The sequence below is a fragment of the Miscanthus floridulus genome, chromosome 11, assembly GCF_019320115.1.
Source record: "Miscanthus floridulus cultivar M001 chromosome 11, ASM1932011v1, whole genome shotgun sequence".
In the NCBI taxonomy this organism is placed as follows: Eukaryota; Viridiplantae; Streptophyta; class Magnoliopsida; order Poales; family Poaceae; genus Miscanthus; species Miscanthus floridulus.
In genome coordinates, this window is record NC_089590.1 from 89,572,119 (window position 1) to 89,595,694 (window position 23,576).

Genomic DNA, 23,576 nt, shown 5'->3' on the forward strand with positions numbered 1-23,576 from the left:
TCAGCCAGAACAGTGTTTCGGCTTGTTTTTTCAGCGAAGCGAACGGGGCCAAAAAAAGGAAAGTTATGTGTATAACTTGCTTATATAACTTAGATATATATTATTAGAAATAAACTGTGTACGAAATAACTTGTATAAAAAATAAAAAGGAAAAAGGAAAAAAGGAGAAAATAAAAAGGAGAAAGATGGACGTAGCTACGGATAACGTGCCAGCCTGCGTCCGACTCAGAACAAATGAGAAGCCTCCGCTACACGTAACAGAATCATGCAAGAAGAACCATAGTGCAAGCTGGCGCATCTGAATGCCTGAAGCCTCCGCTCTGCGTAATTGAAACAGACAAGGGATCTGAATGAATCTGGAGAAACAGCCATGAACAGTGAAAACCGGCTGGTTTTATGACCATCCGAACGAGGCCGTTGTCGGATTATTGTTCGCTGGACTGGAAATGAATGAACGTTTGTACAAATGGAATTGGGTAATTGTCCAGGTAAAATTTTCCTCAATTTCTCAACTGCCAAACCACTGTTTTGTTAGTTCCCAAACTTGCTTTGTGAAGGGACACTCCTTGCAAAGATATGTTCGAGACTCCGGCACTATCGCATATAGTCATTTTGCCAATTGCGTTTGTTTAAATTATTGTCACCGGTGGTGGCACAGGTTAGAAAGTTGTGCTTGCGGTCGCTTCGGTTAGTAAGCTGTTTGGAACGCAGGAATTTCACAGGAATCACGTAGGAATTTCACAGGAATCAGTTCAATTTCATAGGAAAAACACAGGAATAGAAAAAAAATCCCGCGTTCCAAACAGGCCTTGAGTTGGTAGCTAGTTCATGTTGTGTCTGTGAAGTGTTGTAATCCCTCATTGTATTTGATTGGCACCATACCCTTCCACCCCCGGCTTGATCGGCTGTGGAATGAAAATTTAGGTGGGGAGAACTTATCCCCGGTGTTACCTAAAAAAGATTATTGGCACTGAGGATCTTTTTATGAAGTAATGTCAAGTGAAAAAATGGCATTTGGGCTCAGTCTTGGCTTTCCAGATCGGCGTGATTCAAGCTTACTAAAAGTGCCCTCGTATTGGATGCCATACGCGCTCTTTGTTGTTGTGTATTCTCCGTCTCCCTTCCATCGTCACCATATAGTGGGAAAAGTTAAAATACGTTATATACAAACTTGCTATTTATAGCACGTAGATAAAATATGTGTCCACTACCATGATCGGCGCAAACCCAAAAGCACTCATCCAACGAATTCCACGAGATCAACACGTCTTGCGTACGGATGTGTCTGTTGTCCTAGCTGAACCTACGCTAGACAGACGGTGAAAAGTGAACGTGCGTGCTGAACAGGTCACTCTTGCAACATCTCGCAATAAACCCACTTGCAACATCTCGCAATAAATCCATCGGCTCCGCTGAGTACAGCTCTCTCAACAGCTTCACGAGCTGTCGTGGTCCTGTTCGTTTCGCTGAAATTTGGTTTACGATGATACTTATGCTGATTTGTTCTGAGAGAAAAATACTGTTTGTTCGCTGAAAAATACGGCTGAAGTAGTTCAAGCGAATAGGACCCACGAAGATGTGAACTTATTTTTTTTGCCAAATAGTATTTTTTTTTTCAAAACAGCTTCATGGGTGAATCTCTTTTTTATGCTCTCATAAGTGGATGGGGGTGGCAGAGAGCTGAAAAAGTAGCTTCTTCCAGCTTCACCTCGCACCAGTGGGCCCCAGCAAGGATGCATCTCCGATTTGCCTCCAAAGAAGTGCTACATGTGGTCGACGTGGAGAAGGAGCTGAGGCACGAGGTACCGCCGCCGAGCAGTGGGGAAGAAGGGCCGGCGCACGAGCGTGGAGAAGAAGGATCGCGTGGAGAAGAAAATGGAGAAAAAGAAGGGAGAAAAGAAAAAAGGAAGGTCATTCTAGTCATCGATTCTTTTGTTCCTTCATGTAAAGCTATTTTACTGAACGAGGTTAAAAAAAACAGCTCAGCTTTAACGATAAAGTAGCTAATGAAGTTGTCCTCCCTCTAAAAAAACAGCTTCGTTGGTGAAGCTAAGCTGTGACAAAGGGCCCGAATTTCGCTCTATGGGACCTAATGCACTTACACAAACGACGACGTGATACTCGATGAGGTTTGAACGCTCTGCCAATCAGACACACTACCCAGCTAGCTACTCGAACACGTGTTGATCTTGTTGCTAGCTTATCCACCATGTCGCCGGTGAGAATCGTCGATGTCAGCTACGTCGCTGTGCCGGGAAAGGCTGCGCTGACGCCGGATGCCATAATCAAGCTCAATGCCACGGAAGCTCAGTGGCTGATTGTTCCGCAGCTGCAGCACCTCTTGCTCTTCTCGGGCGACCAGCTGCCAGCCTTCGACACCGCCGTCCAGTCCCTCCGTTCCTCCCTCGCGGCGACCCTGGCCACCTTCGCCCCGCTCGCCGGCAAGCTCGTCCACCTCGCGGACACCGGCGACGTCGCCATCCGCTGCTCCGCCTCCTCCGACGGCGTCAGGTTCGTGGTCGCGGAGTGCGACGCCGACGTTCGCCGACTCGCAGGCGACGAGGACCACGACGTGCAGACGTTCGAGCGCCTCGTTCCGGAGGTGGAGATGGGCGAGCTGCCCGCGCCGCTGCTGGCCGTGCAGGCCACGCGTCTCGGGGGAGGCGGCATGGCCCTCGGTGTCACGCTGCACCACGGCGTCGCCGACGGGCGGTCGCTGTGGAGGTTCGTGGAGGCGTTGGCGGCGGCGTGCCGGGGGCACGCGCTGCCGGGGCCGCCTCCGTCCTTCGATCGCTCCCGTCAGCTTGCCCGGCGGCAAGGAGCTGGTCCGTAGAGTCCTCAGAAAGTACGCGCCCAACTTGCCTCTGGTACGTACGTTCCTGGCTTTTTTCCTGTTGCCTTGACTAGGACCAAGGTCTCAAAATTTGTACGATCGCACCGCCGTGCACCACAGGCGACGACGCCGTCGATTCTGCAAGAAGACCGGCTGCGGTTCACCCGCTGGACGTTCACCGTGGACGCACAGCACATCGAACGACTGAAGCAGCGCATCGCGCGTGTCGGAGAAGAGTCCCAAGGCGCGCCGCCCTTGCGTCGCCCGCCGTCCACCTTCGTGGCGGTCGTGGCGCTAGCCTGGACGTGCTACGCGCGCTGCCGGCCTTTCCCCGCGGACGACGACGTGTTCCTCTTCTTCTTCGCCGACGTCCGCGACCGCCTGGACCCTCCCGCGGGCGCGGACTACTTCAGCGCGTGCATCAGCCGGTGCCTCGCGAGGGTGCCGGCGCTGGCGGCCGCGGCGCGCGCGCTGGCGGCCGCGGCGTCGGCGGCGCAGGGCGCGGTCCGCGAGGTGACGGAGGACCCTCTGGCCGGGTGGGAGTTCGCGACGACTCCCAGCGAGGTCCCGATGGACCGGCTCATGAACGTGTCCGGGTCGCCGGGCTTCAGGGTATATGAGGCCGCGGACTTCGGGTGGGGGAGGCCCCGGCGGACGGAGAACGTGAAGATGAACCACGACGGGCAGGTGGCTCTGGTCCGCGCCAGGGACGGCGACGGGGTGCAGTTGTCGGTGTCCGTGCTCCGGCGGGCGCACATGGACGCCTTCAAGTCGGAGTTCCTCAGCCTGCTGGCGTGACGGCGATGGGTTGATGATGTACAAACTGTTCGTAGACCCGTGCAATAATTGAGACCTGGTTGATGCGTGCTGTACGTGAAAGAACAGTGCACGATGCATGGTTCTGGACCACGTCAATGATCTCGACGTCGACGCCATGCAGAGATCTCGATGTTGGAACGTGATCGGTTCAACTAATCTTGAACTTAATTACGAGATTAATTAAGCGTTAAGCTTTTGGTCCTCCCACTTCTCATTTATTTATAACTAAATAAGAACTCCCGTAATCGGCGGCAACCCTTAAAATTCTAAGGGTTCGGCCCCTGACCCCACAGCGCGATTATAAATAAGAGAGGCGCCCCTGGTGTCACAAGCTCTCTAATCCACGTGACTATTCACATAACCGATCGATTAGGCGCCGGAGGGTTTAGGAAGGCCGTCTACCCACATCCAGGTACTGTTGTTGATCTACATCGCGTTCTTCACCAACTAGGAGCATCAAGCCTCAATCTGGTGAAGACTAAGATCTACTTCATCTACATCAACTTTTCTACGTCTACAGAGACACTCAGATGGCATCTACAAACTCTGGTTAGTATCAGATTAATTTCCGCATAAGATTTAGTTAGTGATCATGTTTATGCTAAGATAAGATCCTGTTAGTCTAAGTTCTAATTCAACAATCGGTATCAAGAGCTTGCTTAGATCATAACATGATCCTAGGCCAGAGTGTATTAGTTTTATGCCTCTGTCAAGATCATTCAGTTTTAATCTACTATATTTTAAGTTGGACATTAGCACTCAAAGTAGATCCGTTTCCTGATTGTTACGTAAGTTCTAAAGGGCCATTAGTACTGAGATTAGATCTGTTTTCGTGTTTAAGTACAAATGAGTACTAAGTAAGATTGTTTCAAACACATGTTTATTGGCCGTGATTTTGGATCGTGCATGCGCAGTTTTAGTTCGCTAAGCAAATGTATGATTATGATCTAATGATGATTCCAGTAACATGCATGTGACAGAACCGCCTAATCTAATGCCCTCCCAATAGTACTTGTCTTCCATTAGACACTAAGTACCCAAGAGAGTGCGCTAAATCGTGTTGTTCCGTCGAGCACGCCCTATGGGAGAACCTGAAAATCCATATTTTTTCATCAGGATCATAAATAAGAGAATAAAGCTTACAACATTCTTAAGCCATTTCTTACATCACTTTATTACAGTAACAGAATATTATTTTAATTGATTATAACAGCGGAATATAACAATGTTATAAGAGTTACAGAGGAAACAAAGATTAATTTAATGACATAGTGAAGTATTAACATAGTGGACATTTATATACGAGAGATGCTAGCAGATTTTACATCTTTTCTTATAAAAACCTTTAGTGATGGTTATAAATAAACACTATGGTCGTAGCTTGAAAGGAATCATCTCTAAGCCCACCAGGAGGTTTCCACACACAAGAGTCAGCTCTATGTATCCTCCGATCACCTACAATAGGGGGAATAAAACCCTGAGTACTCGATTGTACTCAGCAAGACTTATCCGATAGGAGAAAAATAAAAGACTCTAAGGATATGTAAGGCTTATTTGGCTTATGGGTTATTGCATCTGTGGAAGCATTACTAAATGTGCGTCCTTATATTAAATTTTATTAGAAGTCATCATTAGTTTATTAACTATCTATTCTATGTAAGCTCCTATGCTATTTTCAAGCAGGTGGTGAGCAATCAGAACTATTTTACCATATTTTATATTTTAGTTCTTACTACGGTGCTAGACCATAGCCAAGTCGGTACCGTCTCACAGAAACGGCGATTCGCGAATCAATGTATCCTAGCTGGGTACGCCAAAACACACGCCCCATTTGTACTCTCGGCACAAACAAGACTAACCCATTCCACTCCTGTCGAGGGGTCTAGGCCCCCGTCCAAACTTGGACTCCAAGCACGCATACTTGAGACCCGATCTCAGTATTGTGCTTAGACCTTCACCTTTCTCCGCCTCCAATCAGTCGGTCTGGAAAGAGCCGGAACCCACGACAAGAGCATAACGAGCCTTCCCGCTCCCATAAGCAAGGAAATGGAGAATGTGTTTGGCGGCCGGGTTCATCAAGGAAGTGTACCATCCCGAGTGGTTAGCCAATCCCGTTCTTGTATGAAAAAAGAGTGGGAAATGGAGAATATGTGTTGACTACATGGGTCTCAACAAAGCGTATCCAAAGGATCCGTTTCCTTTTCCATGGATAGACCAAGTAGTCGACTCGACCTGAGAGTGCGAAACCCTTTGCTTCCTTGATGCGTACTCTTAGAGTCTTGGTACCATCAAATCGCGATGAAAGAGTCTGACCAGCTCGTGACATCTTTCATCACCCCATTTGGTGCTCTGGAGCCTGAGGACGACCCCAAGCCGGGCCACCAGCTACATGCCATTCTTCATGATCTATGGTTCTGAGGATATCCTCCCGACCGACCTTGATTATGGAGCGCCGAGGGTCAGGGCGTATGATGAATAGGGAGCCAAGGCGTCCCTCGAGGATGCCATGGACCAGTTAGATGAAGCACGCGACATTGCCCTCCTCCGCTCGGCCAAGTACTAGCAAGCGTTGCGCCAGTACCACAGCCGTCGAGTACGGGGTTGGGCCTTCAACGTCGGGGACCTAGTGCTCTACCTTGTCCAGAGCAACAAGAACCACTACAAGCTCTCTCCACCATGGGAGGGACCGTACGTCATCGCGGAGGTGCTCCGACTAGGCACCTATAAGCTCAAGACCATCAACGGCAAAGTCTTCATCAACGCCTGGAACATCGAACAGCTACGTCGCTTTTACCCTTAAATCTACGCATGCTTTCTCTTATCAGGTTTCGCTATCGACTCCTTGATCTTTAGTGACACTCGACCCCAGCAACGGCAAGGGGCACAAGACCATCGACGGTGAAGTCTTTGTCATTGCCTGGAACATCGAACATCTATATCGCTTTTACCCTTAAATCTACGCACGCTTTCTCTTATCAGGTTTCGTTGACTCTTTGATCTTTAGTGACACCCGACCTCAGCAATGGCAAGGGGCTCAGGACCATCAATGGCAAATTCTTCGCCAATGCCTAGAACATCAAACAGCTATGTCGCTTTTACCCTTAATTTACGCACGCTTTCTCTTATCGGTTTCGCTATCGACTTCTCGATCTTTAGTGACACCCGACCCTAGCAACGGCAAGGGGTCGGGCCTCACTCGGGGGCTGATAAGAGCATATCTATCCGATAGACATTCTCTATGCCTAACCCTTTCTCACGTTAAGATCTAGAAGCAAGGGTTGCGGAAACGAACGCTGAGTAAAACTGGTCGGACCGTAAGAAACCTACGCCCCAGCGGCTATGGCATTTTTGCTCACCAGCGTGATCAGAGTTTTTTGCCTGCACCCCAAGCTTTTTAGCCTTAACTACGGAAAGAGGTGGAATGCATTAAAGAGTATATCTACCCAGCAAACATTCTCTGTGCCTGACCCTTTCTTATGTTAAGATCTAGAAGCAAGGGTTGTGGAAACGAACGCTGAGTTAAACTGGTTGGACTGCAAGAAACCTACGCCCCAGCGGCTATGACATTTTTGCTCACCAGCGTGATAAGAGTTTTTCACCTGCACCCCGAGCTTTACAGCCTTAACAATGAAAAAGGTCGAACACACTAACCTTTTTATACAAAAGGGGAGAAGGGCTAAAAATCTTTTTTGGCCATAACGAAATTTAAGAGCTTGTCCACTTATTACAAGTTCGCCGCCTAGCTTATCTACCTAACTAATTTCATGGGCGGATGATCTCATCCTCTATTTCGGTAGGTAAGTCCTATGCTAGAGGGGTCACCTCCTTCTCGATGTCATCTAGCTCGGCGTCGGTGTAGACAGGCATGAGAACTATCATAGGTAAGGGGGGATACAGAACTAAAAACACTCCTACGGCCTATTTAGGCCTAGGAGTTCGAAGGCTGGCCCATCGACGGGTTCACAGTCGCTCTAGGGTGCCCTTAGAGTGAGGGCTGGAAAGGGATGGGCCCACTAGCGGCCAGTACCTGGGCGCACGAGCGCCGCGGGCATCTCGGCCCATATTCGAGTCTTGGTTGGTTCCCAGTCCATGGGTTTTCCTCAAAGAAAGGCAACGATCCCTCGGGATCGGTCGAACAGACCCGAGAACTATATGGATTGGCCACTGAGAATCTAGAGTCGGCCACCAGTTGACCCATGCTGGACCCTCGTGAACGGGAAGCTGGGGCCCCACTCAGACTAGACCGTTAACAGCTCACTGAGCACCATGTTTCGTCCATTGAGGAAAAAGGTGGTACGGCTTAGCCCCTTCGTTTTTATTGAAAAAATGCTTGAGGGAAGACGATCACAAAGATGAGCTGACCCCTCGATCGGACCCCTGCAATGCGCGGGGGCTCGAGGGAAGTTGAACTCAAAAGGAGACCGAATGCACGGTCATAGGACAATGGTTCGGATCCTAGGGAGGGGTATGTACAAAAACTAAGAATAACATTTCTGAAACAAAAACGCTTCCTCTTACTAGTTTCGCTATCATCTCCTCGATCTTTAGTGAAACCTGACCCCGGCAACGGCAAGGGGTCGGGCCTCACTCGGGGGCTGATAAGGGTATATATATCCTTTCTAAAGTAGTAGCCGTGCTCGACCCTTTCTCATGTTAAAAATGTAGAGGCAAGGTTTGCAGAAACGAACGCTAAGTAAAACTCTTCGGACTACGAGAAACCTACGCCCCAGCAGCTACGGCACTCTTGCTTACCAGCGTGATCAGAGTTTCTCGCCCACACCTTGAGCTCTATGGTCTTAACAACAGGAAGGGTCAGAACGCATTATTCCTTTTTTACACATAAAAAGGGAGAAAAAACAAATTTATTCAACCAAAACGAAAGAACAAGCTTGTTTAAACGAAACAGAAGGGTTGGAACTTGTCCACTTATTACAAATGTGTCGCCTGACCTATCTGACTAAACTAACCCCTCAGGGGGATGATTTCATCTTCTATCTTGGCAGAAAGGTCATGCGCCAGGGGGCCACCTCCTTCTCGATGTCGTCCAGCTCGGCGTCGGTATATGTAACACCCTTGGTGTTATACCGTAAATTATTTACTAAAACATGTCATGAGCATTCAGGGTGGGCGTTCGGTTCTCGGTTCGGTTTCGGTTCGGTTCCTTCGGTAATCGAAGAAATTCGGTTCCTAGAAAACGGGAACCGATCGGTTCCAAAAATTTTTAGGACCGAGCATTTCGGTTCTCGGTTATTTCGGTTCAGTTCCGGTTCTAACCGAACTAACCGAATTTTTTCAGAAGACCTCAAGACAATAATAAATATGCTTGTTCTAAGGCAAATTGATGCAACACTATATTCATTTTTAATAATAATAATATATAAGAAAATAATAGCAATATAGTAACACAAATATATAACAGTTCAAATATAAAACACTACACATAATCCTACAAAATACAAGTAAATGAAGTATAATTTATGTAATTTGGTTATTTCGGTTAATTCGGTTAACCGAGAGTAGGAACTGAATTTTCTTCGGTTATTTCGGTTCTTCAGTATCAGGAACCGAATAAGGAACCGAAATTTTCGGTTCCGGTTCTTTCGGTTCGGTTCTCGGTTCTCGGTTATTTTTGCCCAGCCTTAATGAGTATGATGTTTATGTGTTAATGCATGTGATAAAGTGTGTAGATCAATTTCTGTAACTCGAAATGATCAACTAAAATGCGAAACAAAAGTTGATTCGATAGTCATGTTATATCACTAAGGGTTTAAAACCAATTTTTATTAAGCAAAAATGCTATAGAACATGTATGTGATACTTAAATAAAGTTTGAAGTACAGACTTTATAGATGACAATGAAATACTTGCGGTCGAAAAAAATGATATTACTAGTTTAGAAGTCTGCCAACAGTTAGACACTGCTATGTTTAGCAATTTATTGTGAGAGATTAGGTTAAGGAGTGGTATAGTGTTATAGCTCGATTTGGTTGTCTCATGTGCCATCTTGAGCATGGTGAAGATGGTTTAGGTCCTAAAGCAATCGTTTGGTCTTGTCGAACGCTTCAAAATTCGTGCGTGTCACTGTCTCGGGTTGGTTGGCGCCGGGTGCGCGGTCACCGCGCGGCCTTCTCACGCCACACACATGGTCGCGTCCCGCCCTATCAACCGTGCTGCCGCACTTGGCCGAGGCCAGCTGCAGCGAGCCGCTGGCCCCGCGCCCTGCTGCTCTGCCTCATGCTACCGTCGTGTCCGCACTGCCGACACTCCTCGCATCGCAATGCTGCCGCTGCCGTCGCATAGTCATCGCGTCCACACTGGCCCGCTGCATCTCTGCGCTGTTGCCGGCCCTGTGCGTGTCGCCTCTACCATGCGCACGTGGGCGAGCCGCCGTGGCCATGCCATTTATGGCACTGCAGTGCGCGGGCCATGCCGGTCGGAAGCGCACACACTTTGCCCATAGCGTCGATGTGTGGGCCTCCTGAGCTCGACGCTTGCGTCCCATCAAGGCATGGATGAGCCGAGCCCATTGTCGCGCTCCATTTCTCTCTTTCTCTCTTCTCTCTCTGTTTTTCACTGTCGTCGAGTCATGTCTCGATGAGTCAGAGAGCGGGCACCTCTCATCAGTTCCTCGTGCTCACGTCTCTGCCTTCACGCCCCCTCTCCAGCTGACCCCACCCCGCCTTGACTCACATCACATAGAGCTCCAATTTTGGAGCTTTGCCCGCCACTGTGCCATTAAGGCCCGTCATCGCCCGCGTCATGGCTAGCCTCCACCACTTCACCCCATGCCAATTCCTCTACACCACTGGCTCGCCTTGGCTCCCTCTTCATCGTGCGCACGCTAGTCATGGCTCTAGTGCCGCCTCCTCGCAACTGACGCGGTCGTGCCTTTGCGGTCCGCCATTCACCTCACAGCATGCACGTGGCCAGCCTCGCTCGGGTCATCTCCGGTCAAGCCGACTTCTCAGTTTGGTCACTAGTGAGTTATCGTTGCTCACCCGCTACCCCTACTGCCTTGTTGTTCTTGCAGCTCACCTGAACACCATCGCCATTGCCGCAGGGTACCCACTGTCATGGAGAGATCCTTCTACGGTGCCTCGGCTCGTGCAACCGCCGCCCATCGTCTCACGTCAAAACCCTAGGTGAGCGTCGGTTTCGTAGATAGGTCAGCATGGGTCCCGTGTGGCCGGCGTAAGTGCCAGTGCCACCGCTCGCCGCGCCGGCGTGCGCGGGGAAAGCCGAGGGCCTTGTCGTTGTAAAGAGGAGAAAGATCCGAGGGTTTCGTTGCAAAGTCACGGTCTATAGAAATAGTACATGTAGTGTTCACGCTATTTTCTGATAATGCGAGGGCATTTTTGCTAATGTGCCAGCGCGTGCGGGGTTCCTTGCCATGGGCCGCCTCGCATGCGTGGACCGGTGCCACGTGGGCCGCACCATGGGCCACCGTGCGCTCGCGCGGACGCTGCTTCGTGTGTGGGCCACGTTGGGCCAAAATCAGTTTAGCTTTTTCGTGGAGAATAGAAATAACTTTTTATTTTAATTCTGAGCTGAACTTTGGTAATTAATATAAAATCATGTAGGTATCTAAAAATTGTGAAACTATTTTTGTTAAGTTCTTAAAATTGTGCTCTACCTGTTAGTGTATTTAGTTTATATATATACTTGTTGATACCAGGAGCTATTAAATCATTTGAGAGTGCTTAATATTATTTGGTTAAATATTGTAGGAATTTTTGTGGCAAAATGGTGATAGGTTTAGCTTTGAAAATTTTATAGTAGCTTCGTGGTATTATTATGTGCTCACTGTAATTTTTGTAGCTTTAGAATAGACTTAACATAAGGGTAGTTAAATGCTCTTTGTTTCAAATTTACATTAAATCATTAGTAGAAATAGAGATATATCCTTCATTTGTAAAGCTAGGTGTTTGTTAGTTGAACCCAACACTTTCTTGATGAAGTTGATAGTTAGCTTAGTATCTTAGTCATTAGAGCTAGCTTAGTAGTTTCTCTTATGTATTCTTATTTTAAGAGTTGTTGTTGCCAAAATACTAAGTGTTGCATCATCATCGCATGCATGTAGAGAATGAGTTGGCGGAGATCATGACCATCGGAGATCATAAGTTCGAGGAGGTGATCGAGGAGAACGAGGAGGAGATCCTCATGCAAGAGAAGGTCCTGGAGCCATCACTAACTGACTGAGCTGATACCGTGCCTGCCCAAGGCAAGCCCTAGTGCATAACCCTTATTTTGAATAATCATATATATGTGATGTGCATTTACGTTACAGGCTTATTGTTGAAACTACATACATAGATAAACCTACCTATGAGTCCTACTAGCATAGGTCGAGTAGCTGCTATGCTTAGGGTATCGGTAACGTGAGTAGCCTATCGTTACTCACAATAGGTGATTATTATTATTACTCTCATGATAAAATGGTGAAAGGAAATGGAGACCGGGTAGGGATATGGTACGGGTATTAGTGGGTGTAATAGGTTGTCCCGTGGCCAATGAGGCATAGCTTGGCTATACTATTTTCCCTGCCCATGTCGGTTAAGGACCAGCCGTTGCATTGGATTCTAGTCAGGTCACAGACTTATTATCCTGAGCACATACTTGCTTATGGGAGCGGGAAGGCTCGTTGCTCTCTTGTCATGGGTTCTGGCTCTTTCCGGACCAACTGATTGGAGGAGGGGGTGGTGGAGGTCTAAGCACCACACTGAGTCCGGGACTCATGTGTGGGGGCTTTGAGTCCAAGTTTGGACGAGAACCTAGACCCCTTGATAGGAGAGTGGTGGGTTGGTCCTGCTTGTGCCTAGGGTATAAGCATGGCGTGTGTTTTGGGGTACCCAGCTAGGCTACATTGGTTCATGAATCGCTGTGTAATATGATACAACTTGTTTACGATCTAGCACCATAGTAAGAACTGGAAGATGAAAGATGGTGAAATGGATCTGATTGCTCAACTCTTGCTTGAAAGTAGAACATGTGCTTACATAGAATGGTTAGCTAATAATCTAATCATGACTGCTAATAAAACACATACATAAGGATTCACTACTAGTAATGTTTTTTCACAAAAAGGAAACTCAGCAAACCATAAAGCCTATCATATCCTTTGGAGTCGGGAAATTATTCCCACTACTCGGGTAAGTCTTATGAGTACATTGTGTACTCAGGGTTTATTTACCCCTATTGCAGGTGCATCTTGAGGAGTAGCTGTTATGTGGAGGATTCTTCTAGTGGGCACAGACAAATTCTTGTATCTTCTCGTTAGATGTTTATTTTAAATCCGCTGTTTAAATTCCGCACTCTGAACTTGGTATTGTAATAATGTATTTCTGAGAACTCTTGTTGTATGAAATGGACTAAGTATTGTAAACTCATTCTCATTATTGGATCCTAGAGAAAAAGCTTGGATTGTTTGAGTTCTCCCTTAGGGTGTGCTCAATGGGACCGTCCGATGTAGCCAGCTTTTAGGGTGCTTAGGGTCTGATGGAAGACGAGTGCCTCCGAAAGTGTGCTATTCCAGGCGGTTCTACCATAGTATAGATGGGCGTGAAGCCTTGGCTCATCGTCACTGGATCGATGTTCTCGTAATGAGAATGGGCGACCATGAATGATCGGTGAACGCTAAAGCAAAGCGCGCCCCTTGCCATATCACGTGCTCGGTCTATGATAAGGGTGGCGCAAACCATGAGCGAGCTTGTCTCCTGCTCCAGGGCTAGCTCGAGCTCATCGCAGACTAGCTGGATGGTGACATGTAGGTTGTTGTGTTCGTCGCTCTCCTTTTGGAGGGTGTTGTTCACCTCGCTGAGCTCCTTCTCTAGGCCACGGCTCTTCACCACCTCCGCCCCGAACTTGTCATCGAGACCTACCCAAGTCACATACCGAACGTGTCAAAAGGCTAACCATGGATTCTAGGGAGAAAGACAAAAAGGGAAACTAGAGACTTACCATCCACGTCTGCCCAAAATTTGCACACCTCATCGTGCTGCTGGGTCACCTCGGCCTCCAGGCATCGGACCTCTTCTTGGCGCTGGCCAACCTCTGCGGCGAGCCCAGCGGAGACGCACTTAGCTGCAACCTTCAAGTCCCTCTCCCTTTGGAGCTCATTCTTGAGGTGGCCGATCTGCTGCTGAGCATTGGCGCACTCCTAGCGAGCAAGGTCAATCCCTGTGTAGAGCTCCTCTATGGCTCAGAGCAAATCGTCCTGCTCCTTCCATAGCCGCTTGGCCTCCACGACATCCATGCGCACCCTCTTGATCAGGGCCATGAGCTTCTCCTCAGCCTCGTGGGCATCGTCACGAGCGTCCTTCTCCCTAACTCGGAGGTCGACCACCTCCCGAGCGGTAGGGGCAAGCTCAGCCACCTCCTGACAGGCGGTAGCGAGCTGTGTGGCCAGCCCCTCACTCCATGAGGAACTAGGACTTCTCTCGGCTATAGGCCATAAGGATCTGTGAAGAAGACAAGACTTAGAGGCACGGAAAGAGAACATGAGGGTCAGAAGCATGGTCATATCATATCTAGCCAACCGGTGCGATAATGTCGTGCATCGAGCTTAGCATGGTGGTTAGGGCACAAACTGCGTCCCCAACCTCCATGTGGACACTCCCCCATTCCCTGTCCTCTGCTGCTTCATCGAGGGTAGCCACCCGGACCAGAGATCGAGACGTCCCCGCACCGATCTCAAGCGGCGCCGACCTCTCTTGCGGCGGTAGCTCCTCTAGAGCGGCTCCTCTAGCGATAGAGGAAGCAGGTGACGCGGACATGGAGGCCAGCCCTGTCGCCACATCCATGAAGGATGCCTCAGGTGCGCCCCCTTCCATCTGACCTACCATGGACACGGCCACCTGCACGGACGACGGCTTCAGCCGTGCTACCTCCGCCTGCTTCATCGAGGACATGACTGGCCGTGCCGCGCTCGCCATGGGCGACCCAGATGCACCCTCCTCCACCTACTCTCCCATGGATGCAACCATCGTCTGCGCCTCCTAGTCGACACCATGGCCGCCCCAACGCCACTCACGCTCACCACCGGTGCGGCGCCAGTCGGCACTTGGCGTGTTTGCTGGAGGAGGATCTTTTTTGGAGCGAGCCGTAGGAGAGTCCCATGTCCTCCGACACTGCAAGGGATATGGCAGTCAGTTCATGGCAAAAATTCGCTAAGACAAAAGGATGAAAAAAACTCTTGACTCACCCTGACCCCGGCTGCTCCTCATCGGCACGTTGCCGCTTCGAGCCCTCCCTTGGCTCTTAGGGCTTGGACAAATCAGAATGGCCGCCTCCTACTGACTCTGGAGGCGCCGCCAAGGGCTCGGACAGAGCAGGATGACCTGCTTTTGTCGGCTCCAGGGCCACCGTCGAAGGCCTAGATGAGGCAAGGTGGCCTAATTCCACTGGTTTCGAGGCCACCGTCGAAGGTCCAAATAGGACGGGGTGTTTTGATTTCACCGGCTTGGGGGCACGTCCTCCCCCTCCTGCCCTATGGCATGCCACAGGAAGGGAGCTACCTACGGTAAAGGCGGGTCCTCATCCCCAGTGGCTAGATCATCCCACGGGATGGGTGACATAGAGCCGTCATCCTCCTCCTCTTCTTTTTCCTCCTCTTCTTCTGATGAAACTTGACATCGCTTCCCTCGCTGCAGCTTCGCTCACTGCTTCGACCGCCGTTTCCTCTCCTCATCATCCTTCTTCTTCTTCCTTTGTTCATCCATGGCATGGTTCACCGCCCTCATGGCCGCATGCTCTGGCAGTGGCATGATAGAGTCCTAGAAGACTAACCCCACCGGTAGCTCAATGAAGCCCGCTTCCGGGCCGCATCACGGGATGCCCTGGGATTGGGAACATGGTGCCAGCCTCCCCTGTGGCCTCCTTGATGCGCTGTGCAGCCTCACTATCATGGAGCAACCCCTGGGCGAGCGTCGTCCTAATGAGCCGCACGCTAGGCGTCATCCCGTATAGCGGGAGGACGCACGCCATCAGCGGCACCACCCTCCTCGTGTGATACCCCCCGATGCCACCGGTATCGCAGAGGCCGTGGGTCTTCAGGAATACGATGGCATCAAGGAGGTCACACATCCTCTTCTTCTCCTTGATGGGTGGCCCCCATGGCCATGATGGCGGTACCTCTTCGACCAGGCGCCCGAAGAAGATCGGTAAGGGAGTGGCAGGGTAGTTCTTCAGGTAGAACCAATGCGAGTGCCACCCCTTGTTGGATCTAGAGAGCTGGTAGGGCATGTACTCGGCCACCCGCTGCCCTCGGAGGTGGATGCCCATGCATCCCATCGGCATTGGGGTATCCTGGTCTCTCTCCTTCTTCTTGATTAAGGAGATGGAGAAGAAATATCTCCATAGCTCGAAGTGGGGCTCGATCCTTAGGTACCCCTCGCACATCGCGATGAAGGCCGCGATGTGCTAGATCCCATTGGGGTTCAAGTTCTATAGCTTGATCTGATAGTGGTGCAATAGACCCCAAAAGAACAGGTGGGGAGGAACCACGAGTCTGCGCTCGTGGAAGGGTGTGAAGGAGACAACGTAGCCATCGGGCGGTGCCAGCGCATCTTCACTTCCAAGCACGAGCCACTCCACCGTATCGGTCCTCCAGTGGAGAAGACCATGCTTGATAAGGCCCTCCATGCGTGCATGGGTAACATCGGAGCAGTACCATGAATCCATGGAGGATGGAGGCGGCTGCGGAGAAGCAAAGGTGGTGGCAGAGAAGCGGAAGCTATAGATATAGGGCTCCAGCGGTGGATTGGCAAGCATGACAGATCCGAACGGCGACGGTGGAGAAACAAAGAAGGTAAGGCTATGGTTTTGGTGTGCAGAAACATGAAGGGGGAGGCCGCTATTTATAGGATGGAGCAGGGCGAGAAGGCGAACTGTCTGCCTAGATTCATGCGCCCGCTGCGCCACGTCATGTCACCTACCTCCGAAGATTGTGCGCATGTTATCTCTGGCTGCGCCCTCAAAGGACACGCTAGATGATGGTTTGCTCAGTCAATGGGTAGAGAACCGTCATAAGTAAGGTGTGATACAGAGCTGAAAATGCTCCTACGGCCCATTCAGGTCCAGGAGTTCAAAGGCTGGCCCTCCGATGGATTCACAGCTACACTGGGGCACCCTTCGAGTGAGGGGTGGAAAGGGATGGGCCCACTAGTGGCCAGTACCCAGGCACATGAGCGTCATGGGCATCCCGACCCACGTTCGAGTCTTGGTCGTTTCCCAGTCCATGGTTTTTCCTCAAAGAAAGCCAATGAGCCCTTGGGATCGGTCAAACGGACCTGAGAACTATATGGATTGGCCGCCAAGAGTCTAGAGTTAGTCACTAGCTGACCCATGCCAGACCCCCATGAGCGGGAAGCTAGGGCCCCCCTCAGACTAGCCCGTTAACAAGCTCACCGAGCACCATGTTTCGTCCAACAAGGAAAAATGTGGCACGGCTCAGCCCCTCCATTTTATCAAAAAAACGATTGAGGGATGACGATCCCAAAGATGAGCCGATCCTAGACCGGACCCCTGCTACACGCAGGGGCTCAAGGGAAGTTGAACTCGTAAGGAGACCGAACGCGCGGTTGCAGTATGACAGTGGATCGATCAGATCCTAGGGTACCAAAATCAAGAATAATCTTTCCGACCTCCCGAATCCTATGGTTGCATGCCCCCTAGAAGACCGATCGCAACAAAAGGGAATCGCCGTCCTACCAGGACACGTCGTGGGCTAAAAAAGAAGGCCAGGGCCCTCAGAGTCCTCCCGTCCAGAAAAGCCTCCAAAGGAGTATTCTACTCCTCTGCAAGCTCAGGGGCTACTGTCGGGTATCGATATTAGGGATACCCAAAGTAAGGAAGTTAGCGCCCACGCTGACTTCCCCGAATGGCTCAAGATGTATTAAAAGGTCTCACCCAACCCCATGGACGTGGTTTCTGACTCGCCCGGCCACGAGCTCTGTCTCGCCCGACCCCAAGGACGAGGGCTCTGTCTCGCCCGACCTCGGGCTCCGTCTCTCCTGACCCCAAGGCCATGGGCTCCCTCTCGCCTGACCCCTTGGGTGCAGGCTCCGTCTCGGCCGACCTCAAGGATGCAGTTTTCTTCTCGCCCAGCCTCAAGGACGCGGGCTCTGTCCCGCCCAACCCCTTGGGTATGGGTTCCATCTCGCCCGACCTTGAGGACATGGGTTCTGTCTCATCCGACGGGGACCCATACTGCCGTCAACTACTCTAGGTCTAAGCGTATGGGCCTAGGTCAAAACTCTGATGCCAAGGAAGAGGTTGGCACGCCTAGATGTAACCCATGGCTGTGACGGGCCATACTAGGGGATTCACATCAAGAACAGTGTCGGACATGCCAATGCTGTTCTGTCTAATCCTCGTACAGATGCTGATAGGCGTGTTAGTTCACCACGACGTCCACCAAGACGGAGTGGAACGCCATGACCGATAGATGACGCCGCGTGTGGCGCCAGTGATGAATAGGGCCATGACATGGAGCCATCCCTATTGACATCTATAGGATCAGCAGTACCCGCATGAAGGAGAAGAAGGACCCAACAACCCTAGAATCCTTCTTCTCTCTCTCGTTTTTCTACTTTTCCTCCTTTGTAACTCGTGCTTTCCCTTCATCTATAAAAGGGGAAGCAGGACGCCTCATGGAGGGGGCAAAAAACACAAAATCAGAACACAAGAGCATGACACGAGCACACGGCTGAGCGGCAAGTGAGCTCTCAACACCCATTCACTCCTTCCACCAGAGACTTGGGATCCTCTCCCTCTCTCGCCTGTTTGTAACCCCTTCTGGAAACCAAGTGCCGATAACACGAGCAGCAATGAACTAGATGCTGTGTTCAAAAAGGCGACGCCTTAGGCGCGCCTAGGCGCGACTAGTCGCTAGTCGATGGGTTCCCGCCTGGCCTATGGGGGTAGGCGGACATCCAGGCGCAAGGAGGTAGGTTGCCGGTGGGGGAGGTCGCAGCGGGAGGTCGCCGGTGGGGGAGGAGGAGCTGAGAGCGGCGGCGGGCGCGGGCGTGTGCGGGCGGCAGCAGGCGGGGGGGGGGGTCCTACCTGGCCTAGGGGGTAGGCGGACCCTTAGGCGGCGCCAGCTCGTCGGCGGCGCCGGTGGGGGAGGAGGAGCTTCTGGCGGAGGTCACCGGTAGAGGAGGAGGAGCTGCGGGGCGGGGGCGGGGGCGGGCGCGTGCGCGGGCGGGGGCGGGCACGCACTAGAGGAGAGAGAGATGCCGGAGAGGGAGAGGAATCGGAGGCGGCGGCTGATGCGGGCTACCGAACAGAGGAAGCGGCGTCGAGCAGAGGATGCGGGAGACCGAACAGAAGGATAAGGTTGGAGACCTGGAGTGGGAGATGGGCTGGACTGTTGCCATTTGGGCCTTTCTATCTCTCTAAGCCAGCCTTTCAATCTATCTAAACCCACTATTTTAGCTGTTTATTTTTTCTTTTAGAAGATAATATATGTATATTAGTATATATACAAAACGCCTAGAAAAACGCTTTAAAACGCCTAGGCTCGCTTAAGCTCGCCTAGGCTCTAGGCTATGGGTCATCGCCTAGAAGTCGCCTAGCGCCTAGCCGAACTTTGACTAGACGTAGGGACGTTCCGCCCGAACTAGTATAAATCCTTGTGTCCTCCGAGCACACCATTCGGGCCAGACGCGTAAATACAAATTTACTCGTCGGTGGTCCGAAAACACCGACAATTATCGTTAAGTTAATCATTAGTCAGGTGATGAGACCTTGTCAAAATTGTGTCACTATAGTTAAGCCACATTTCAAAGGGGAGAATGGACTGTCTCATTAGGAAAGAGATGCTCTATTCAAATAAGAAAGCATGGGACTTGAGAAATAATAATAAGAAAATCATACTAATTTTGTCTCTCGGCCCAACAATAGTCTCTAATTGAAGTAAGGCTTGCTTTCACTATTTCTGGCCAAAGCTGATTGGTGTTTGCATGTCCACCAAGTTTCTTATTCTAGTTTATTCTGGCCAACACTGATTAGACTAGTTCATAGAGCTTGTTTTTGGAGACTTATATGCCTTATGTTTGTCATTCTGGCCAACGCTGATTGATGAATATTTGACCATAAAAGTTTTACTGGGCAAAACCTTAGCAAGAAATAAGTACCATCAAGCTAAGGATAAGAAATGAGATTCTAAGTAAATGAGCTATCCATATGACACCCTGATTATGTTCCTAGAGAACACAGAAATCAGTAGGAGCAAAGTCCAAGGGATTGTGCTTCTACTGTTATAACTGTTTCACTAAGTTGTTATGATATGATGTGTTCCTAGAGAATGCAAAAATTAGTGAGAGTTAGTGGGAGTTCACAAAGGAGGAAGATTAAATATTGGAGAGATACAATTTTTTGTATCAATGACTCAAGAAGACATAAATATCTCAGTTTGTGTCATAAGTCATTAGTATACCGCCATTTAAATTATTACAGTTTCTATTGTAGATTTTTAAGAGTCAATTAGTAAGCCACAACAGATATATGTAGAAACCATTAGTTGATAAGTAGACACATAAGTAAACCTCTATTGTTATTAATCTGCTTATGATCCATGATAAATCTATAAGATGATTACATCAGAAGAGGAATTTTGTTATTCTAAACTAAGCAATTTTATGAGCTTAGGTCCATATGTATATATAAAGTGTGGATGTTAATAAGTTTCCTAATGAAGTCAAACCGGTAGGCTATAAAAGGGTCTACAATTCTTAGCGTGACTTCAAAGGGAGTTTTAAAAGATTTAAACTAAGAACATAGCCCACTAGGGTTTAGAATTTCATTAAGTGGACAATTATGTTTATAAAAAATGGTGGAAACGTTTATTGTCTTAATACTCTACATGGGTGAGGTTGAGTTAAGTGGCAATAGGAATGTCACATAAGAGTTTTCTACTCACCAAAAATTTTAATATGATATATTTAAAATTTTAATATGATATATTTTGGTGAAGCCTCTGAGTTTTTGGCTATTAAAATACACCAATACAGGACCAATTGAGTACTAGGAGTATCACAAAAGACATATCAAATGAATGCTTAAGAGATAGAGTTTAAATAAGTAATGCCACGTCTGTCTATTTGCATAGTGCAATTGCACAACACAGTAAGATTAATTATCTAAATAATTATAAGAATAAGTTAGTAACAATTGAAGAGGAAGACGTTCCATATGCTTCAGCTGTCATTAACTTTAAGAATGCTCAAAGTCAATACTAGTCTAGACTTGGCATTGTGATACTTGGCAAAATATTAGTTTATTAATCCAGAATAGGTCCACTGGAAGGTGCTAAAGAATTTTAAGATATTGATGAGGCACCAAAAGAGTCATCATGTCACTTATAAAAATTAAGAATTATTTGCCAATTCTCTTGAGTATGTATAAAAAAGTACACAATTAGATTATACCTACTCTTGGAGAAAAGGACAACTTTATTGAAAGCTCCAAATATAATTAGTATTAAGATGAGCTCAATTAGTGGCATGAATACGACAGACTATGTGGCTTAAGAGATATTATCCTAATATTGAGTATTGACATATTGTTATAGGCCTACAGTTGAGTTACATTATTATTTTGAGTAACAACGCAACAAATGCTGATGCCAAGCACATTGATTAAATGTTGTGAAAGAAAGAACCTAGAATCAGATTATTAAGCTTGAGAAAAATAAGAACTAAGCTAATGCTAGCATATTTGACTATTTGAGTCTTAACACTTACCCATTTATGAGCGCGCAAATCAATTTGGGTTTTAGTGTAGTCTCTGACTTGATTCCTGGTAATAGGGTCATGTACTTCCAATAAGTAATAAGCGTCCTAACAAGGTATTGCAGTGAACTATGGGTAATGGGGTCCTAGTGGCGATTAATACTGCTGACGACGTATTGTTCTGGTCTTGCTGTAGTACTGAGTGTGAACATAAGCGTAAAACGAACATTAGTTGCATAATTGCATTAGCCGTTCGATCAAGTGGGAGAATGTTGGAATGTGATCGGTTCGGCTAATCCTGAACTTAGTTACGAGATTAATTAAGCGTTAAGCTTTTGGTCCACCCACTCGTCATTTATTTTTAACTAAATAAGAACTGTCGTGATCGACGGCAACCCTTAAAATTCTAAGGGTTAGGCCCCTAACCCATAGCGTGATTATAAATAAGAGAGACGTCTCTGGTGTTATAAGCTCTATAATCCACGTGACTATTCATATAACCGATCGATTAGACGCTGGAGGGTTTAGGAAGGCCGTCTACCCACATCGAGGTACTGTTGCAGATTTACATCATGTTCTTCACTAACTAGGAGCATCAAGCCTCAATCTGGTGAAGACTAAGATCTACTTCATATATATCAACTCTTCTACGTCTACGGAGGCACTCGGATGGCATCTACAAACTCAGATTAATTTCCGTATAAGATTTAGTTAGTAATCATGTTTAGACTAAGATAAGATCCAGTCTAGGTTCTAATCCAACACTCGACCGACGTCGACGCCCTGATCACCATGGCCACCACGATGCTCTACGACTTGAAGGCTTGCAGCTTTGGGTCCATGTCCATCGCGCCCCACGACGTGTACTGGCTCGCTTTATGTCCTGCTCTTGCCGTGCGCCACCCTCTGTCTTCTCCATGTGGTGAATGCTCTCTGGGCCACCGGCCACACGGTGCCTATTGTCCTGCTCATCACTCCCTGCCATGGCCGCTCAGCCCACAACAAAGTTCCTCGGCCAATCGACCGCGTCGCCGCCGACCGTGGCCACCAACAATTACCGAAGGAGCCCGCCAAGTTGGTGAATGTTCAGATGCTGGTAGCTGTAAAAGCACTCTGACTAATACGTATTCTTCCACATCACTCTGACTAATGTTTGCCCAAGTATACTAGTAAGTGTACTATGTGGTACTAATGTTACTCCCGTTTAGTATTTATCGTGGGTCTTTGGAATTTTTTGATTAATTGCTGACTAGTTATAGGATAAGCCTAATTAATCCAACAGGCGAGGCAACTCCGCCAGGTAAATGAAAATTGGTCTCTATGTCTTTTTATCCTCCAATGGCTTTTCTATATCATGCGTGCATTCTAGAGAGCCAATCTCGCTTTCCATATTTGGCTAACGAGAAATCCGGAAAAGCGAATGACAATATTTGAAGATCTAAATTAGAGAAGCTCTCGTGTATACTTTGGTCAAAATTTCTATTTCTATCAATAAATAACGAAGGATGTAGAGAGTTGGAGTTTTTTTTTAGCAAAGCACATATAACCTACTGTTCAATTTTATTGACCTCCTCTAGGCCCACGTATCCCCTACCGGATCACAAGGCCCAAAGCCAATTTCAATAGGCTGTGATAAAACCTCCCCTCAATCGGTTTCATTTTCCCGCTCCGAAAGACGAGATCCTTTGCTTGTTGCTTAGGCATGGTGCACGAGCACGATTGATGATGATCACGCACACCTTTTCTCTGCGAATGATCACGCACACCTTATCCAGGATGAGTGGAGTCATCATCAAGGAGACGTCATCTACCATTAAATATAATAATACTGACCATAAAAAAATACAAGCACACATCTTTATTTAATATACTCAACTCGGATGAACAAAATTCAACGAGTAGCTCAGCTCAAGGATGTAAATATATTGAGAAAATTTCCTATTTGAAAACGAAAAAATGCTGCTTCTGACACCCAAACTCAAATCCTTTCATATCTGTTCTTGTCTCAAGTTTTTCTTTTCTATTTAACATTTCCTTTAGTTTGGAGTTGTAACGGTATTAAGTCCTAGGAGAAAAGACTATTTTACCTGTGGAGTTTTTTTTACCAGTTATGACATTCCCCTGGTGGATATTGCTATCTTTTTTGAACGTTTTTATCTCGAACTGTTATGTTTTCCTTTTTTCTTCTTTCCTAT

The 23,576-nt window shown here is 48.4% G+C and overlaps 1 pseudogene; it reads left to right on the plus strand.

Annotated features, from left to right (window-relative positions):
- The first annotated feature begins 2,022 nt into the window (after positions 1-2,022).
- Positions 2,023-3,788, plus strand: LOC136492094 (malonyl-CoA:anthocyanidin 5-O-glucoside-6''-O-malonyltransferase-like; annotated as a pseudogene).
- Positions 3,789-23,576: the final 19,788 nt, after the last annotated feature.